We start from the raw sequence: 14,970 nt of genomic DNA on the forward strand, positions 1-14,970 counted from the left end.
TGACTGTGCACCTTAATAGGACACACAGTCGTATTGCAGCCTCCACCCCCTTCTACAACCCACTGGTACCGTGAGAGATAGCTGGAGTTGGTGTGGAGGGACCTTCTTTCTCCTGATCATCGCAGTGCAGGCAGGAAAATGGAGCTGAACGCTGCTGGGTCCGCTCTGAGGAGAAGCTCCGCCAACCCAAAATGGCGCTGTCTTCCCGCTCTTCATCTGATTATACTGGCCGGAGGATTGATGCTGGCTGAGATCCTGGGACCCCGACAGGCTTTGTGACCAGTGCAGGGTGTAAGCGCTGGCCCAGGGCGCCCCTCAATGCGCCGCACTATGTACCGCTGAGCCACCCGGGAGCGCAGTTAATACTGCGCTCCTACCCTGCTGCCGCCATCTTAACACCGGCCCCCCGCTTGCAAGAGGGGGTCGGTGTCTTACTCGCCACAATCTTCAGCTCTATAAGGGGGTGGCGGCATGCTGCTGGGGTGAGCGATCCCCTGTGGCGGGGAGTGATCTATCCCCTCAGGAGCTCAGGGTCCTGTCAGCGGAGAGAGTGGCTCAGACCCCGCTGGGCGGACACTACTCCACCCCTTAGTCCCACGCTGCAGGGAGGCTGTTGCCAGCAGCATCCCTGTAAAATAAAACATTCTAAAATAACTTTTTTCTAGAAAAGCTCTGTAGAGCTCCCCTAGCTGTGACCGGCTCCTCCGGGCACATTTTCTAAACTGAGTCTGGTAGGAGGGGTATAGAGGGAGGAGCCAGCCCACACTCTCAAACTCTTAAAGTGCCAATGGCTCCTGGTGGACCCGTCTATATCCCATGGTACTAATGTGGACCCCAGCATCCTCTAGGACATAAGAGAAATATGTAGTCATTGTAAGCTGTAAGATAAACTACTGCAGGTAATTGGAAGTGGTTATAAGGCTACACACTCTTTGGTGTTAGAATTAGGCATTTAGCATGCATATGTTATGAAAGTTAAATGAGTGTAATTGGATATTAAACTGTGACTCAGTTGTTGTTTTTTCAGTCCCTACTATAATAGATTCTTTTTCTTTTAAACTGAGTAGTAACTAATAGGGACAGTCACTAAGAATTGCTGTCCCTGCGAGTAACATAACTGGCACATCGAAGCAGTCTTTCACATTTTCAAAACCCTCCTCCTAAGATTCTGACAATAGGATAAATTTACTAACATTCGTGTTGCATCCGATTTCAGCCGAGATCAATCCTGTTTTACATCGGCCGTTTGAGATTGCAACTTTTTGAGAAAAAAACCCACAGTAATTTACTAAACTACTGTGAGCGGGCACCGTGCTGGGGGAACAAGGGAGGTCTCTCACCTCCGTTTCCCCCGGGCGGGCGGCGGGATGTGGTGGCGCGGCGATGTTCCGGGACGGAGGGGCTTGCATTCGTTGGGATTCAAGCCCCTCCAATCACATCGCGGCCATTTGAGTTTGGCGCCGGGCGTGAGCCAATCGGGGCTCGCGCCCGATCAGCCAATAGGAACGGGCCGCGACGAGCCAATCAGGGCTCGTTGCGTCATAGCTCTGCCCCCTCCCAGCGTCATATAACTGACGCTGCGGAGCGGTAGAAGTCAGTCGAGCTTCGCAGCCGGAGCTTGGAAGAGCTCCAGAAGAGAGGCAGGAGCCAGCGGCGGAAGAAGACCCGGCGGCTGGAAGAAGAGGAGGCGGCGGCCGAGGACCAAGAGGAGGCGGAGCCCAGGATCCAGCGGCGGAGGTCCGGCAGAGAGTGCTGCAGTGTGTGGGCAGCAAAAGAGCTAACGAAGCTCCCCACTGCAGCCTCTCCCTACAAACCGGGTAGGAGGCCTTGGGCCGTCAGCACAATCCTCTAGACCACCAGGTGTTCAGGCAATAGGCCTGTGGCCATAAACAGGCAATAGGCCTGAGTTGCAGATAGGAGTACGGGCCACCATCTTGTCAGTAGTAACCTTGACAATAGGCCAAGGTTACTTCTACCCTTTGTTAGGCAGTCAGTAGGCCTGGACGCACTACAGACTTAGGGCCTGCGGGGACATAGGAGCATTAGGCCAAGGTGACCTCTACCTTCTGTTAGGCAGGCATTAGGCCTGGGCGCACTACAGGCTTAGGGCCTGCGGGGACATAGGAGTATTAGCCACAGGTATAATTTGTAATCTTGGCGCTAGGCCAAGGTTACAGCATCACTAGGCAGGCAATAGGCCTGAGGGGCAATTACCGGCCTTAGGTTAGTTAGGAAAATAGGATTTGGATTGTGGTCTTTTCTCTAGGCCAGGACCACCATTGATAAAGTAGAGGGCTCTAGGTCCACCGGGTTATTCCAGGGTTTTCACCCCCCGCAAGTGGGAGAAGTTCACAGTACAGACCCCCCTCTTTGGCTGGGTACCCTCAGCGGGTGGGCTGTATAGTAGCTCGCTCGGGGCCAGCTGCAGGTCGGGTGCGGAGGGCCGGCTGGCCCTCGTATTCTCTACACAACTTTAGTGTTGGGGAGGCTGTGGAGAGACTGTCCAGCCTCACACGGCCTACCCTGTGACTCTGGAGGAGGCAGCAGCCCCCGTATGGAATTAGATTACACAGGCAATTGTCCACCGGCGCGAAGCGGCTGAATCTTCCACCAAACCGGACTAGAGCGGTAACTCACATTTTGTTCTATTGTCACTTTGTTGCCTTGTACTGTATGTGCTTGTACTGCTTGCTGGAGTTAGGTGTAGTAGCTAACCAAGTTGCACTGTTTAGAGTTTGTAGTAAATAGGCTCAGTTCCGTTGTTTGCCTATTTATTAGTTTGTAGGTAGGCTGCTGTCATTCTCTTTCCAGGAGCAGAGACCCGCAACAGGCAAGCTGACAAGAGTGCCAGTGTGAGTATACTCTGTGTGTGTGTCCTGGTCCGCGTTGAATGCTGGTTTGCGAGACCGCGCTAGGCCTAGTGGGCTCGCTTTTACCTAGGGGCGCAAGTGCCGAGTAGGTGACGTTTCGGTGGCTGAGGCCTTAGGGCCAGTGATGACATTCACTTAACCGGTGAAAGTCGTGGCCACCCTGGTGTGCCCTCTTTCCCATCGCGGAAAGAGTTGACACACGGTGTTAGTGTTTCTATTCCCCCTAGCCGTCGGGCCCTCCAAGCAGAGTCCCCGTCTTGAGGTTTAAAGGAAGGATTTCCCCAGACGAAGAGAACACGCGGTCGGGAACTGAGGAAAACAACTTGTGGTAAGGAGCGCGGTACACCTGCACGGCAGCAGGCACTACACTGCACCGCCACCCTTACATTTGGTGTTGTCGGCAGGATCCTCTTGTAAGGATGGACCGGAAAGACAAGTCAGAGGGCCTTAGTAAAGCAGAGGTAAACAGGGTGGAGCAGATGCTATGGGCACGACAGAAATCATTTTCATGTAACGAGGAAGACTTCGGTCACACGACGGAGATAGAGCATGAAATTAACACTGGAGACAGTCCGCCTGCTCGGGAGCGATATCGACAGATTCCCCCAAAGCTGTACCAGGAGGTCAAAACTATGATTCAACAGATGCTAACCAATGGTGTCATCAAGGAGAGTAAGAGTCCATGGGCTGCACCGATTGTTTTGGTGAGAAGAAGGATGGGACGATTCGGTTTTGTGTGGATTATCGGAGGTTGAACAGCTGCACCGTTCGGGATGCCTATCCATTGCCCCGTATCGAGGAATCACTGGCGGCTTTGGGAAGGTCTCTGTATTTTTCCACACTGGATCTGGCTAGTGGGTACTGGCAGGTTCCTGTGGTGGAAAAAGATCAGACGAAAACAGCGTTCATCACTCCCATGGGACTCTTTGATTTCTGTTGAATGCCCTTCGGGCTCTCCAATGCACCGGCCACGTTCCAACGCCTTATGGAGCGCTGCCTCGGGGACTTAAACTTTGAGGTGATTCTTATCTATCTGGATGACATCATAGTGTTTGCCCCTACTTTGGTAGAACAATTGCACAGATTAGAACAAGTGCTCCAACGATTGGAGCAGTATGGTCTATGAATGCCAAATTGATTTTTCACAAATATTTAAAATGCCCGCTCTAATATATATTGTAAATGCCTGCACCTCTTATTACCATATCCCATGAATGTGCGCTATACATCGCAAAACACTGCATCCCATAAGAGAAAACAATACACCCACACATTATCTGAGTTCCAAAGCTCATTGATGTATATATTTGTTATTAAAAGGATATGGGTTCAATATATATTACAAAGTACAGTATACCTATAGTTACATGATTACAACTCACATAGTAAGCAGTTAATACATACAGTTACATGCCATTACATACAGTTTCAGTTACAGGCCAGCGATACAATTACCATTCCCTCCAATGCATCTTATGTCTCTCTCTCTCTGTAAATAAATACAGGAACTGATCTGCCAGCAACTCCTTCATCCTCTGGTCCCAAAAAGCAACTGAGCTCCTGTGTGATCAATGTGTTATCTAGTTTCTGGGGGAGGGGTTCACGATGAGTCACCAGTCCCTTTGTATATGGTAATCAGGTTCAGCCTTGAAGACATCCAAAGGGCTGGCCTGAGTTTCCTGTCCACTGTCCTAATAAGAGTGATTTTAGCTTTTATACATTTAATCATAATTATCCGCTGCAATGTCCCACAACTTCACAACAAGCATCAAATGAATCTACACATCAATCTGGTTGCTTCAGTAGTAAACATGACCGGGCTATCTTGTTTCGTTCAAATAATACACATACATGACACCACTCCATCATATACAATTCTAAATCATCATGATGTCTGGCGCTTGATACCACCACAATTATGTACTGCATGAAATAAGTATCGAATCCATCTCTGTGGCATGTCCGTGTAAATGCGTGTGTTACCATAAATTGCTGTGCTCGCTGCGCGTATTTACAAGTATAGCGACTTATATGTGTGTAGAGTTTGTATGTTCTCTTTATGTAAGATTTTTCACTTCGACAGTCCACCCTTTGGCAGCAAACAATAACTGCCATCAATTATTAACATAACAAAAAATATTTTATACAATAATCGATGACCTATACACAAGTATGTATGCATTTCGCAAATCAGACACTTGACTATATTTGGGGAAGACAGGGAGGAGGACGAGACATCCTCTATATGCACTCGGCGGTCACGGGACCACTGGTTGGGTGTGGGACAACATTCAACCTATAGAGTATGCTGGGACAGTGCTTTGGCCTATAATGTCTGATTTGCGACGAACATTTCACACATACATGTACCTACGTCTTTGTACACTGATGTTTGGATTCGATTGAGGTTCTGCTGGGTAGATGAAGAAGACACAAACAAATCGTGACAGTGACATATAAAATTTTCATGATCTATATATTCCTATCATTTTCTGAACATTGTTTCCATTTCTGGAACGTATGCTAGGTCTGTTTAATAATTGAACAAGGGTTCATAAGTAGTGTCCTTCCTAAATAACATAAACCTTCGGAGTTCGGGGAGAGCCACTCATAAACCTTTCTTCCACATATATTAATGAGCTCTTTATCTGCAATGTGTGAACAGCCATTGTCTGATTTTTTTCTGATTACCTCTGAACTCCATAACTACTAGACCTTTGATTTTTCTCTGATTTTAACAAACTGATCGGCTAATCCTGGGATCCTATAAGGAAATCACTCCTTCCTACAGAACCAGTTCTAGTCCCACACTCGACTCCTCATAAAAAAACCTCGCAAAAATAGAATATCCTGAAAGAAAATGTTTGTCAGCGGGAAAGAGAGAAAAGAGAAATAGAACAAAACAACTCTTGTTCATAACAAATCAATTACAATGACTGGTCTTTCTGCAATCCTTTAGTACGCTCAGGTAGTGTTCAACAGTGCCGCCTCTCAGTCTTCACGGAACAGAGTCTCTGGTGACACGAGGTTCTCTTTGCTTTGCTGAACACACAGTTCACAAACTCGATGAATGTGAGCCATAAACTACTTTGTCACGAGTTCTCTCCGGGTCAGCGACCTTCTTGCAGTGGGACGAGTGGACCCAAATCTCTCTTTCGGCGACCTTTAGTGCTGTCAAAAAACTTGGTATGGTCCTTCCCACCTGTCTATTAGGCAACCTGAGCGTAAGAACAATCACACAGTCTCTTGGTTCACAATCAAGATAGTTAGCATTTGGCATACCAGCAATCAACAGTTTCAAGTTCTTTTGTCAAGTTCTCAAATGCTGGCTCATCTCAATAAGGTACTGTACTGTCACCTCATTGGTGTATTTCTGATCATTGTGCGGATCAATCATGACATGAGGTTGTCTTCCAAAAACAACCCCAAAAAACCCCCCACAAATACCAAAACCAAATTTCGAAGAGGGTGATTCGTTAAGTGAAGATCTGGGAGTGGTTCCGAAGCTACATAATACTAGTGGCAGTATCTATGATCACAATAGTACAATTTCAGGCTTTGCTCCTACTTCTAGGGGTACCATTATCTACACACAAATTTCTGCGCAATTTTTCTTTGCGGTAAACACAGCAGCATCCGTGGCGGCAGGAAATGCCTCTACCCAGTTTGAGAAAACATCAGTGCACACCAATACATAATAATTCCTAAAGGGTGTTAACTGTACGAAGTCGATTTGTATTTCCTGAAAAGTCTGCAGGAGGGATATGGGATGGCTCTGTTGGTATTGCTTTACCAATATTCTTCCTCAAGCAAGCAAAGCAGGTCATTGCTCTCTTACCTGCATGAGAATAGAATCCTGGCGCACACCAGTAGGCTCTCATCAGCCTGCACCTACCCTTTTTGCCTAGATGAGTCAGACCGTGTGCCACCTCAGCTAGACTTGGAAGGTATGCTCTGGGGGCTACTGGCTTACCGTGTCCACCTGCCCACAGTCCTGAGGACTCCTGGTCATACCTCTTTGTCCTCCAGACTGCCTCTTCCTGCAGGGAACACAATTTTTTTGTATCTTAATTTAACTATCGTGTGTTTGCAATGTAGAGTACCATGAGTATAACTCAAAAAAAAGAAAAGAAAAAAGAAACATCTCTAGAGGAGAGAAAGAAGAAGAAAATGAAAAAGAAAATGTCAGGTATGCCATTCACCAACAGGCATATCAGTGTCTTTACAAAATTTCCCTTCACCAGTATTCCCATTCTCCACCCTTTGTGCATGACAAGGCACACTGCAGTAATACTGGTGTCATCGTGCTGTTGAGATATACTGGGTTTGGGCAAAACTCTGAAGGACCTAGGCATGTGGAGTTTGAACTGTACTTGGGTCCATGTATTGTACCACCCTGTGTGAACGCAAAAGATGAAGAGGAAACTGTAGAGAAACAGAATAGAGGTTGGTGACAGATGAGTTTGTAGAGGTGAAGAAGATTTTATAAAAATTTGACAACTGGATTGGGCACTACGGGGAAGTGATTCTCTACTTGGTCTATACCCCTTAAAAAAAATTCTGTGTGTCTTATCTCTACTGGGACTATCCCAGCCATCAATCCAGTGTCCTGTCCATCCTAAGTTCATAGGGAACCCGGTATCTGTGAGATAATTTGCTCTACCTGTGATGGACATGCATCTAGAACAGTAGAATGCGACATTAATCTTCAAGTTTTGTCAAAGGGTAATGTTGCATTTATTTTGTTCTTCCCATTAGCCGAATCTGTGTTTTCTATATGGCTTATGATTCCTTACTATATGTCCCTTGGTCCCGTCTATGTGTTTAATAATGTGGCTTGTGTTTTCTGTCTAGGGGATCTATATTGACTATGTTTCCTACTACTCCCACAATCTCTGGCAAAATGCCCTTCCTTCCTACAAGTGTAACATATTATTGACCATTAGGGATCTGGGGTTTGGACTGATGGGTCTTTCCTGTATGTGCCAGTATACTTACCGTCCTCAACCTCTCCACCTGTTGTTCTCTGCGCCTAGCACTATTCTTGTGATGTTCAATAGCACACTATCTAAGATTAGCTACTGTGACCCCTTTCCAATTTTGCAAAGAAGTCTGCACCCTGACACTCAATGCCTTATTGAGCCGGTCCATTTGCACAGAGACAGCCACCTCCCATTTGCCGAATAAGTGTTTACCAGTGGTCTTATCCAGATGGAGAGTTTTCTATTACTGCAAAAAACAAAAAACAAAAAAAAGTTTAACAAGCTTCTATGTCATGCGAAGTATTTCATTCAATCCTTCTCATCCCGTATTAAGGGTCTGTACATGGTCCAACAAACATTTCCGAGCTCATCTTGACTAGGGGCATTACTAGGAATGAATACTTCTTATATGGTAACTGAAAGAAATACCCTGGGGTTACCTTGTCTCTGTCCGCTTTCCTACTGGCAAATACTAATGTGCGGACAGGTTTTTCTCCATTTCTGACGTTACTTTCTTGATTTTTTGTTTTGTTTTATTTTTGGGTTTTACTATATATGTACACAAATGATACCATACTTACCTGTTCCACTGGTCTCAGCCACTTCCCCCACAGGCTACTGCTCTTCTTTTATCGGTTGGATACTCCTCTGGGTACATGAGAAATGGCTGAAAACAATCAGGTCACCTTCTCCTCCTAAATAAAACTTCAACATTCATTAGTACATATATAGGTTACAGTCATATTTTTCATATTTTTATTATTTTCTATAGTTTGTATGCTGGCCGTAACTGCTTCCACATCTACATATGGCGGTGTACTTGCATTCTCTTTTTTTTTCTTCCTTCTTATTTATTGTTGCTACAAGTTCAAACAATTCTTATATTTCCATTCTTGTCTTATATGACTTTGGTTAAACATACCACCTGCAATACCTTAGGATCAAACTCACCAACCCCTCTTGCTGCCACAGGTTTAAACACTTTGTATGTCTGACCCTTTGTTTTCGGGATTTTATCAGACATATTCTTATCCTTAAGTTCTGCAATACCTCTGGTTCAAAGCTGCCCACCCTAGGGAATGGTACCCTATCTTTGTCAGTCATACATAACCATTCATTGCATAAAACTTCTGTGTGTGAACCATCACTTAGACCACTTCAGATTTTTCACACACGACCTTCTCGGTCCTAACTCTTCTGCTGAACCCTGGCTACCATACGTCCCTTAGTTGAGCAACTGGCTCCCATAATTTGTGGGTCTTGCCTTCTCGGCTATTCCCACAAATACCAAAATACTCAATATAAGGCGACGGTGAAAGTTCTCCGAGCGCTTCCACCCGCTCTCGCCCACGCTGGCCAGTACTACCATACACTGTTGATAGCGAAGGCAATGTACCCAACTTAGGGCTCCTATCAGACCTTACAACACTGTAATTTCTTTCTGTGGAAGTTCTGTTTGGAATATTTTCCTGAGAGAGGCAGCGAAAAATTCCTTTTCGGTATCTTTCAACTGGAATTGTTTGCAGGGTGAAAAACAGAGAAATTAGATAACTATCCTTCACCCTTTCCGATGAAGCCCACCAGGGAGATTTCCCGACGTTGTCAAGGAAAACCCCCTTTGTCTATACAATCACGTCTGCGTATGCTCTTCCACAGCGCATATAACACAATAATATCACGTTGCGCGGTGCAGAACAAACGGACATGTGATGCAATAGCACAGCCTATATATACTAGTTATCTACAGTATATGCCCTACGGTTGCTGTAGACCACTTAGCCTAGACCACTCCAGACCACTTTAGTTGTATGGAATACCACTTCAGACCACTTCAGACCACTTCAGTTCCTAATAACGCAGGGTAGCGAACCCTACGCCACCGGGCCTCTGCTAACCCGGTGTTACCACTTCAGACCACTTTAGACCACTTTAGACCACTTTAGTTCCTTAAGTTCAATATCCACTCACTCCTACGTTCGCTCACTCAAATACACTTCGATTTTTCTGTACAGAAAATTTTAATTCATTCAGATAGGCAGCTTTACCCCCATAGGCAATACAGTTTTTAAAGTATATTTAGAGTAACCTACTTTTGAAATCTGATAGTTTTGTGCTATTGTATTAAATGTCTCCCACCTTTGAACTAAACTACACTATTGTGTAATTTGTACTTAGCGCCCGCATTCTTATGCAGTTTGCGTAAACACGCGACCGTGCGTGTCTCTTACGCTGCGTGCGCAGTCCTTTACTTTGTCTGAGACACGTGTACAAAACCCTGCGTCTGCAATAAAACAAATCCCACAACTTCTATAAATGTGAGCAATACTAACTATAATCGCTCACTTAACACAACACACAGTTTCTTTCTGTATAAACCTTTACAACCAGGCCAGACTGCGTTTGTGCTTTAAAACATTTATTTTAGTTTTAACTATATAGCAACAAATGTATTCGGTTTCACACAGATCTATAATGACTCTAGCAATGATCAATAATTTAAATGATATGATTCAGATTGGATAGCTATCCTGCAGAACATACACTGATATAAACACACACATAATTGTAATAATATTATATATAATATATATATATATATATATATATATATACCACTTGACTCTCATAGAACCCCCACACAGTACACACCTACTGAATGAATGCATTTCCTTCAAAGTCTCTAATTTGCATAACATAGGTTCATATGCCTGTTCAAGAGGGTAGTGGGACAGGTTAATTAACATTTCAATGGCTATCCTAAACTAGCAAGCAGATTTAACTAAATCCTGGAGGATAAAGAAAAAAACTTTGTTTATATCTGTGTGTAATTCATACATCAAGTATTCATCTATTAACTCTCACTAGGCCCAGCTGAAACTATTTGTAATTGACTATGGCATGGGTTAAATAAATGCATTGGTAACTCATAAATGGTGTTTCATGTGACCAAGGAATGCTGATTATTCTGAGCAGTGAAAATCAGCCATTTAGAAAATGACCTTCCCAAAATGGCCGCTGCTCCTCCCCCTTCCACATCCATGAGGGTTACACAAAATGGTGGACAGGCCATGTGGTTAGTCCAAAATGGAGGACAGACCATGCGGCTTCCTTTGTCACAAAGAAATCACACATCATACAAGCACCAGAAGTTATTTTAGGCCTGAGTTAAAAATAAAAACTATATCAAGGCTATGCAGCAACTTTTAAATATACTTTTAAACCTAATTAAACAGATAAACAATCCAATCTGAATCAAACACAATATGACTTATTTGAACCTTGTTTTGCAACAATAAAAATACATTTTAGCATCTTAAATATTATGACAAACGCATTGTCCCTTGAATTTCATATCAGCGTCTTACTAATAACACAACAATACACACGGATATGATTTTCTCAGCTTTAGGATGTGTCCATCACAAGCTGATCGACCACAGCATCGCGTTTATAATGTACAGTGCATCATTAAGAACGTGATATCGCGGACTAGCCCCCATCTGTGAATGCCAAATTGATTTCTCACAAATATTTAAAATGCCCGCTCTAATATATATTGTAAATGCCTGCACCTCTTATTACCATATCTCATGAATGTGCGCTATACATCGCAAAACACTGCATCCCATAAGAGAAAACAATACACCCACACATTATCTGAGTTCCAAAGCTCATTGATGTATATATTTGTTATTAAAAGGATATGGATTCAATATATATTACAAAGTACAGTATATCTATAGTTACATGATTACAACTCACACAGTAAGCAGTTAATACATACAGTTACATGCCATTATATACAGTTTCAGTTACAGGCCAGTGATACAATTACCATTCCCTCCAATGCATCTTATGTCTCTCTCTGTAAATAAATACAGGAACTGATCTGCCAGCAACTCCTTCATCCTCTGGTCCCAAAAAGCAACTGAGCTCCTGTGTGATCAATGTGTTATCTAGTTTCTTGGGGAGGGGTTCACAATGAGTCACCAGTCCCTTTGTATATGGTAATCAGGTTCAGCCTTGAAGACATCCAAAGGGCTGGCATGAGTTTCCTGTCCACTGTCCTAATAAGAGTGATTTTAGCTTTTATACATTTAATCATAATTATCCGCTGCAATGTCCCACAACTTCACAACAAGCATCAAATGAATCTACACATCAATCTGGTTGCTTCAATAGTAAACATGACCGGGCTATCTTGTTTCGTTCAAATAATACACATACATGACACCACTCCATCATATACAATTCTAAATCATCATGATGTCTGGCGCTTGATACCACCACAATTATGTACTGCATGAAATAAGTGTCGAATCCATCTCTGTGGCATGTCCGTGTAAATGCGTGTGTTACCATATATTGCTGTGCTCGCTGCGCGTATTTGCAAGTATAGCGACTTATATGTGTGTAGAGTTTGTATGTTCTCTTTATGTAATATTTTTGACTTCGACAGGTCTCAAACAGAAACCGAGGAAATACCGTCTCCTGAAGTCCAGTCTGGAATATCTGGGACATGTGGTCTCGGAGGAAGGGGTGAGGCCCACCCCGACAAACTTGCCACAGTCCAAGGGTGGAAGACTCCGGGCAGTGTGACGGAGTTGAGAGCATTACTTGGATTGGTGGGCTACTACAGGCGGTTTATACGGGACTTTGCTAAGATCGCGGGACCACTACATGAATTACTGCGAGGTGTTGCTACCGATGTACGGAACCAGGCAGTGGCATGGAATCATGCTCAGGAGGATGCCTTTTCTTGTCTGAAACAGGCCCTCACCCAGGCTCCAGTACTGGCTTATGCCAACTTTGATAAGCCATTTATATTGTACACCGACGGGAGTCACCAAGGGCTGGGGGCTGTACTCTCCCAGATACAGGAAGGCCAGGAACAAGTGATTTTTATGGATAACAACCCTTTGTCACACCTGAACACAGACAAGTTGGGAGCTTTGGAACAATGCTGGGTGGTTCATTTGGCAAAATTCTCGTTCAAGATTCGATACCGGCCAGGAAGGGTGAATACGAATGCTGATGCCCTGTCCGGCTATCCAGTGGAGTCACCTACTGGTCCCACGGATGAGGAGCAAGAAGGGCAGGAGATCCCTGACCTCACCAGGATGATTCCCCCTTCGGCAGACCCAAAGATGATGTGTGGAATTTTGGTACGGAAAACCTTGCCGGACTGGGCTGTGGAACAAGGGCGGGATCAGGATGTGCAATTTGTCCGCAGGTGGAAGGAAATGGATCACTGGACTTTCTCTTCGGAAAGACTACAACTTAGCCCGTGGGGTAGGAAGCTGCTCCATCAATGGGATTGGATGTCCATACGGGAGGGGGTGTTATGTCGACAGGCTTACCTTGAGCAGGAGCTTCGGAAGGTGTGGCAGATCGTTCTTCCTAAAGATCTGGCCTGTGCTCTGGTGACCGAAGCACACGAAGAAGGGGCCCATTTCGGAGCTGAAAAGACGCTACAGTGGATCCGTTGGCAGTATTTCTTCCCAGGCTTGCAGACAATGGTTGAAGAGGTGTGCCAGACGTGTAGAAGATGTGCCGTTATGAAGGGTGGCGAGCAGCGGGCACCGGTACAGACCATTAGGACCACAAGACCCCTCGAACTCCTCATGGTGGACTATGTTTTGATAGGGGAGTTGGTGCATAGGTATCAATATGCCATAGTGATGACCGACCACTTTACTAAATTTACAGTAGTTGTCCCTACCATGTTGTTGAACATTTTATCTGCAGATATGGCTGCCCTGAGCGCATCCATTCCGATCAAGGTGCGTGTTTTCAAGGCTGGGTAATAGACCGACTGTGCCGCACCTATGGCATGCACACCATACCACCCGCAGGGACCACACCATACCACCCGCAGGGAAATGGTGCCTGTGAGCGATTTAATCGGACTTTGCTACAGATGTTGAGGGTCCTAGAGGCCGAAAAGAAGTGGAGTTGGCCTGACTTCGTCCCAGAATTGGTATGGGTGTCTAACAATCAAGTACACCGGACCACTGGTTTCTCGTCGTATTTTTTGCTGTTTGGCCGACCAGGGAAGGAATTACAAGACCTTGATCTGTCCCCACCCACGGATGACGATCAGTGGAAACACAGTGGATGGATCGAGGAGCAGAAATGGCGCCTAAAACTTGCCAGGGATGTGGCGGCGCGGAACATCGGGTCCAAACGGCACCCTAGCCCTGAATGGACATTGGGAGGACCATTTGCTGAGGGTCAAAGGGTGCTAGTCCGAGAGAAGCGACTTGGGAACAAGCTGAGCGAGCGATGGGAGGTGATGCCTTATGTTGTGCAGCGGCGGGTGTCTCCTGACAACCCGGTCTATGAAATGAAGGCGGAGGACAGTAGCGGTCATGTCCGCACTTTACATCGGAACATGCTGCGGCCGTGCTTCTTTGAGGATTTGCTTCCCCTAGAGGCGATCCCAGAGGTCACCCCGGGACTGGATGAAGATGATTGGTGGGTCCCGCCATCTGACGTAATACAAGAGCCCTTGCTGTCGGAGGGATTAGCAGTGGCCACGGACCCAGTAGGATCTGTTTCACCCCCACCTGCTCTGCCCAGGCGCTCTACCCAAACAACGTTGGAAATGCCAGCCCCCCTCTTTGCGGATCCAAACTTTGAGTGGATGACGGCTCGCATCTTTGTAGGGACTACAAAGGAAACAGGGGGGGGGGGGGAAATGTTAGCGGGCACCATGCTGTGGGAACAAGGGAGGTCTCTCACCTCCGTTTCCCCCGGGCGGGCGGCGGTACGTGGTGGGATGCGGTGGCGCGGTGAGCTTCTGGGACAGAGGGGCTTGCATCCGTTGGGATTCAATCCCCTCCAATCACATCGCGGCCATTTGAGTTTGGCGCCGGGCGTAAGCCAATTGAGGCTCTCGCCCGGTCAGCCAATAGGAACGAGCCGCGACGATCCAATCAGGGCTCGTTGCGTCATAGCTCCGCCCCCTCCCAGCATCATATAACAGACGCTGCGGAGCGGGAGAAGTCAGTCGAGCGTCGGAGCCGGAGCAGGGAAGAGCTCCAGAAGAGAGGCAGGAGCCAGCAGCAGAAGGAGACCCGGCGGCTGGAAGAAGAGGAGGCGGCGGCCGAGGACCA

This window comes from Pseudophryne corroboree, chromosome 5, assembly GCF_028390025.1.
Source record: "Pseudophryne corroboree isolate aPseCor3 chromosome 5, aPseCor3.hap2, whole genome shotgun sequence".
Classification (NCBI taxonomy): domain Eukaryota; kingdom Metazoa; phylum Chordata; class Amphibia; order Anura; family Myobatrachidae; genus Pseudophryne; species Pseudophryne corroboree.